Here is a 7466-nt window from a genome sequence, read left to right on the forward strand (position 1 = left end):
CCATCCCCCTACCACCCCCCAAAAAAAAAACTGAAGTTTGTTTTTAAAAAATATTTTCAATTTCAAAAATTATTTTCTACTTTAGTAAAAATAAAAGATATTTCTCAAAAACATTTTTCATTCACAAATCAAACACTAAAAATCTTTTTCGAAAAATATTTTCTACTCATCAACCAAACATGAGAAAATAAGTCAAAAATCTACTTGTTTTTCAGGAAAACATTTTCCTTCGTACCAAACACACCCATAGTTCTAAAATGTTTTCCCACAAATTTAGAGCCCAACAATTTCAAGAAAGCCTTCAAATCAAAATCCAGAAAAGAGAAGCAACTTTAAGAGGGTGTTTGGCTTTGATTTAAAAGTTGGTCAAACCTATTTTTAAGTAAGTTTTTGACTTTTGAAAGTGTTTAACAAATATACAAATAACTTAAAATAAGCCAAAAATGACTTAAAATAAGTCAGGGAGTGTTTGACAAAGTTAAAAATAACTGTAAAATAAGTTTAAAAACTACTTTTTAAGCCAATCCAAATGAGCTCAATATTACTGCTGTGGAGTTTCATTTATTTATGAAAAAATTACGTAATTAGGTGAATATAAAATATGCATTTACAATACACCACCACTATAGTTTGAAAGAATTATAATTTGTAGTTATAGTTAAGGTTTTGTTGCTATTTTCTCTCCTCTCTTCCTCTGTCTCTTGCCTCTCTCCTTTATCTGCACTTTCGCTCTCTTCTCTCCTCTCTTTGCCATCTCTCCCTCGCCTCTATCCTCTCCTTGCCCTCTCTCTCTTTGCCTCTCTCTACCCCCACCCTACAATTGTATTTTAAATACAAATTATATTTGTTAATACAATTGATACAATGTCGATACAAATAATAATAATCAATTATATAAATACAAATGTTTAACTGGATACAATATTGACACAAATGTATTCACTAATACAATTTATTTAGTGATGCAAATTGTATTCGGATACAACTTGTATTCATTGATATTTGATGCACATACATACTAATTACATATATATATACACACACACACACATATCCAACAAATATACAAATACAATTGGTGATATATATGATATATATACAATTATCCAGTAGATATACAAATAAAATTCGTCTCTCTCCTCTCTTTACCCCTTCTCCCAATCTCGCTCGCCTCTCTCCCCTTATAACATATAGTTGCAAATCATTATTAAGCAAATTATAACTATTTTCCGTGATTATGTCTCTAATCTTAGATATTTTTGAAATTTCCTGTTTATTTATCCATTTTATTCGTTAATTATCCATATTTTTAGTAGATAATATGGATAGACGTACATTTAGCACATTTTATATTCAGTCCATTTTTTAGAAATCACATTGCGAACATTCTAATGATTTTTGGGGGTTTTGGCTTGTAAAACTTGGAATTACTGGGTTTTTTATCTTTGTATTTTGGAATTGAAATTTGAAGCTCAATTTGATTCAATGCAACACAATTCATTTGGTATAATTCTTTTCCTTTCCACAATGAGTAGCTAAAAACTCCATAATTTTAGAGGTGTGCAATGTAATTGGGTACTAAATTGTTTGTGGGTCTTTGTATTTGCTCAATTAATTGTTGATTAATAATGAGTTCAATTACCTTATCATCTTTTCATGTATGATTTGAGGTTGCAAACTCAAATCTAGTTGTAGATCTCTATGTTTGCTTGTGAAATGTGCTTGGTGTGGATGAGTTAATTGTCAATCGTTTATTAAGTTCAATCGTTAGTTTTCTTGAAAAATGAAACTATATTGAGCTATTGGATTAGCTTTGTTACACATGTTGAGGTTAGACAAAACTCTCATGAAAGATGATTTGTGATTGATAAATGCTTATCATATTTGATAATCTAATCTATCTATTAAGAATCAACTATGTTGAGCAACACAATTACCCACATTCAAAATTGATACTCAATTACTCACACTCCTAGGATTCCTTTCTTACTTGTGAAATTCCCTTGCCCTTTCCTCTAGTTAACAATTCGTTATTCAATCTCACTATTGATAATTTGAAATCTCTTGAATTTATATATATATATGTTAACGTTGATTAAATAATTCACAAAATTTAGTACATGAGTGTACTTCGTGATTGAAGTCTAGCTTTACCATTACTTGTGGGTTTCGACCCCAACTCTTAGTTGGATTATTTATTGCTAACGATCACGTATACATTGAATTAGAAAACGTATATTTGAGCGTTATCATTGGGGAAAGACGAGGGTTATCAAACCTCAAATGGTCCAAAAACATCATTTTATAGAATAAAAAAAATCAAAGAATCAAAGTTCAATTCTAGAACTAGACACGAAAATGGAGATAGAATAAGCAATACAAAGTAAAGAGAAGTGATTTACCTTGGAATCAGGTGAAATGTTAAGAAAAATGAGCTAAAACACCTTAACCTGAGCTCTTAACAATGGAAAATCATTCTTAGATAAATAAATAAAAAAGAGAGATATAACACTCACCGATAATCTGGTAAACTAGTGGTCACTATTGTGATGCTGCTAAAGCAAAGAAGGTACGTAGGAGTGATGGTCAATGAAGACCCCCAACTCCATAGGAGTGGACAGAAGCCCGAAGGTGTGAGAAATCTCCACCGTTGTGCTTTCCAGCTGACATCACCATCCTTCACTGGTGTTGATGGATCTCCGTTGGAGTGGAATCTAAAAAATGTGCAGAGCTCTATGGGAGCGTCTGCTTCAACAACTACTACACAAGCAACTTGGGATAAACTCTCATGTTTTGAATGGACCCTCGAGATTCAATCGGGGTCTAGTGAATGCAAACCGAATATGCCACCCAACTAGAAATAGCATTTTAGACTCAATAAAATCAATGAAATAACCAATGGAGGTCATCTAGATGAAATGTTGACCGAAGTCAACACCACCGTTAAATAACCAATTAGACAAACGATTCAATCTCAACCTGACCACTACAGGATCTAAACCAAAGGTTCTAGTAGAACAAACTCAATGTTTCAAAGCTAACGATGTAGACAGAAATCTCATATGGACCCATTTACTAGAAATTGATCAAAGGCAACCCTACCATATAAAGGCTCAAAATAAAGGAAACTCACTCTAAGCTCTCCCGACCACATTGGGAAATATGCAACCATCTCGACAACTCAAAAATCAACATAGAAGCTATGAGAATGGTCAAAACAATAATAAAACATAAAAACAAGAAAATAACCTCGAGGGTTATTACATATGGTTACTAGATTGATGTTCAAATTATATAGAACTAACTTACTTTCATAAAAAGAAAATAAATAATCCTAAATTGAATAAAGAAGGAAATATCTTTTCATAGTCTAACATTTGAATTAATGAGTCTAATAAGAAAAAGAGAAAAAAAGAAGAGGAAGCGAGAAACATATTGCATTTGGGGTTTATAAAATCCAAAACAGGTACGAGTTGAGTTGTTGTTTTAAGAAATATCAAGAGTTACCCCTTAATTATAATCAATACGTATAATGTTTTACCTTATTCATGGAAGAATTGTTACCATTTTATTGGAAGTTCTTATCCTATATATTTTGATAGACATTTCTTCAGTTTCTCACCAATTCATTTCTCAATTGACCTCTAAAAAAGTCCTTTTCAAAAAATGCAACACCCACCAACAAGAAGAATGGCTAAACAAGCATCATAACAATGCCTAAAAGTGTTTGGTGCTTAAGATGCAGGATTTGTGAGGTGTTTACTTCGAGTTAAGGGATCATTGGCAACCAACACAAACATATAATTAGGGTACTTGGATGAGAATTGCACCTCATCACAAGTATTTTGTCCATATGCTTACCTCTCCACCCTCTAGTGTCACTTGGGTAATACAAATCTACCCCAATGGTGTTATCTAGACAAACACGCTTTTATGATCCCCGTCTGAGTAATCCTCCAATGCAGGGGTCTTGCAGACTTCCTGACCATCCGTGTCAATTTTTGAACTATTGTAGAATGACTTGGTACCTCTTTGACCTAATGGTCATCTGAGGTTGAGTTACAATTAACCACAACAATGTTATTTGATGTTATATGCATGTCAAAAACCTCCTTGTGATTTTATATCATATATTCACAATCAACCATAGCATTATGCGCGACGATATCCTCTTGGTTATATGTCATATAACCGTCAGTAGATGAGTGCATGATATGACCGCATACAACAAAGAAGAGGTCGTTGCCTCTGTTGTTTTGGTTGATAGAGAATATACAACATACAACCACAAAGAGGTTGTTGAGTTACATTTTCTTTCAAATGAAATTTTTGTGGTTATTATAACAGTACCATGGACAACCACGAGGTTGTGGAGACACAAATTCAGTCTACAAGGGGACATAAATTGACAGTTTACGACCAAAGAATATGCGATGTTTTTGTGTTGCTAGATTCCTCAATGGGATTGTGAAAGCATCCCCCACCAGGTAACACCATTGGGGTAAGACTTGCACTTACCCAAAAGATGGTAGAGTAAATAAAGGAAAATATATGGATAGAAAAATGTATGATGGGGCGCAACTCTCATCCAAGTACCCTAAATTACATGTGTGTGTTGGTGCCAATCGATCCTTTGACTCGAGGTGAGCACCTCACAACTAGTTCTGGATTGTAGAACCAAACACCTATTGACCTCTTTATGATGCCTTGGTGAGCCATTCTTCTAGTTCGTGGTGTCTTCTTTTTTCGCAAAGTTTTTTTTTGGAGAAATGAGAAATGATTTAGTGAGGAACTAAAGAAAAGTCCATTAAAATATACAGGACCTGAACTTCCAATAAAATGGTAACAATGCTTACACGACTAAGGTAAGAAAATAAATGTATATATTATCATTTAAGGGGTAATTTTGGATATTTCTTAGAAAAACAACTCACCTTTGACCTATTTTGAATTTTGTAAACCCCAAATGCAAGGTTTTTCTGCTTTCTCTTTTTTTTTCTTTTCTAATTTGCTTATTAGACTCATAAATTGAAATGTTAGAATCTAACATCAGATTTCTTGATTTATTTACATATATGATTATTATTTTACTTTTTCTAAAAAGAAGTTAAGTTTTATATAATCTTAACATCAAGCTAGTAACCATAGCATCATCTCTATGTCTATTGTACCTATGGGTATAGCTTGGGGTTCTAATTTCCAGTTGTGCAAATCATTTATGAGTTTGGTGTTGGTGTTAATATAATATTATGCTCAAATTCAGCCTCTAAGAAACATAGAATCAATGTTTTTTTTTCTCATAGATCTAAATTTAGATGGTGGTATTAATTTGATTTGTGGGATTCAATCCATCAAATATTGATTTCAGGAGAGGGATTACTAATCTTATCCAGATTGGTCAAGCCTGAATTTTGATTTCATTATCATGATGTCTCACTGGATAAAGCATGAATTGATTATCTCTAGATAAGAATACTGCAAAGCAAGTCATTTTTGTACTGATATACTTACCTCTAGGATTCAGCACGGGGTATGCACTAGTTCAATGGATCTGGATCTGGATCTGAAATTCAACTAAGCTTGGTCGTTGCTTGATTTAGTGTTTCATGGAGAGGTTTTTGTGTTGTAGCAAGAGAGAAGCAGGGTTAGACCAAATTAAAGCACATGAGGTTTTTGCTCGAGCTTACTAGACTGGAATCTCATCCATGGGGAAGAACTATCAAAGTTGTAACTCGCAACCTTCAGAAAAGATGAAGAGACAAGGGTTGAGCTGTATTGACAAGCATCAGGTCTCAAATTGTTTGACTGAGACTTTATTTCTAGTTGTTTCTATATTAAGATTTGATTTTGCTTTAGTTTTTTGTTGGACTTGGCTTCAGTTGGGCCTGGTGATTGTAAATACTGTTGGTTCCTCTTATTTAATAAATGGGCTCATGCCCACTTTTAGATTAAAAAACATATCATCATCTGTCTTTCTTGTTTTTTTTTGTAACAAAGGAAAATAGCATTGAATTTCACTATTTTTTATACTTAGCTTCTAAGAGCACAATTCAAATGGAACAAGCAATACTAGATAATCACATAACCAAATACATGTAGAAACTAAATATTGTTGAAGAAGATCCCACAAAATCATGGAAAAGAAAGAAAGCATCTTAACCAATTGAGCAATCCTCCTAAGAAGAAGTTCACTGGAAACTGCTTCAATTGTGGAAAACGTGGTCATAGGGCTACTGAATATTAGGTTCCGAAGAAGGACAAAAAGAAGGATCAAACAAATTTGGCTGAATCCAAAGAAGAGATGGACAATCTCTGTGCAACGCTTTCAGAATGCAACTTGGTTGGAAATCCAAGAGACTGGTGGATAGATTTTGGTGCCTCGTGTAATGTTTGTGCCAACAAAGAATTATTTACATCATATACTCCATCCCCAGCAGACGAGAAATTGCTTATAGTGAACTCCAATGCTCCAAAGGTGGAAGGAAATGCAAGATTTACTTAAAGATGACCTAGCAAAGTGGTAACTTTGATCAGAGTCTTGTATGTTTCGGAATTGCGAAATAACTTAGTGTCTATACCTGTTCTTACCAAGAACATATTCAAATGTGTATTCATTTCTGATAAAGTTGTAGTGAGTAAAAATGAGATGTATGTAGGAAAAAGGTTACCTCACTGAGGGCCTCTTCAAACTCAATGTACTTGTAATTTATATGAATAAAGATTCTACTTCTTCTTACTTGCTTGAAATTTTTTTATGGTATGAACGTTTGGGACATATCAATAACAAAACATTGCAAAAACTGATTAACTTAAATGTTTTACCTAACTTATAGTGCAATCAATCAAAATGTCAAGTTTGTATTGAATCTAAGTATGCTAACCTTCCTTATAAATCTGTTGAAAGGAATTCATACCCCTTAGAACTGATTCAGACTGACACTTGTGACATGAAGTCAATACCATCTCGTGGTGGAAAAAAGTATTTCATAACTTCTATTGACGATTGCACTAGATAATGTTATGTCTACTTGCTAAATGGTAAGGATGAAGCAATAGATGTTTTTAGGCAATATAAAACTGAAGTTGAAAATAAGTTGGATAAAAAATAAAAATGATCAGAAGTGATAGAGGTGGAGAATATGAATCTCCATTTGCAGAAATATGTTGGAAATGGAATCATCCATCAAACTACTGCTCCTTTCTCTCCTCAATCTAATGGAATTTCTTAAATGAAAAACTGAACTTTAAAGGAAATGATGAATGTCTTACTTATAAGTTCAAGTTTACCACAAAACTTTTGTGTGTGTGGGGTGGGGGGGTGGAAGCTATCCTTACATCAAATCGAATACCCAATAGAGTGCCTCACAGCAAGACACGTGTTATTCCATATGAGAAATGGGAAGGTAGAAAACCCAACTGGAAATATTTTAAAGTGTGGAGGTATTTAGCCAAAGTCCAAGTTCCTA

The sequence above is a fragment of the Solanum tuberosum genome, unplaced genomic scaffold (genome assembly GCF_000226075.1).
Source record: "Solanum tuberosum cultivar DM 1-3 516 R44 unplaced genomic scaffold, SolTub_3.0 scf00235, whole genome shotgun sequence".
Lineage (NCBI taxonomy): Eukaryota > Viridiplantae > Streptophyta > Magnoliopsida > Solanales > Solanaceae > Solanum > Solanum tuberosum.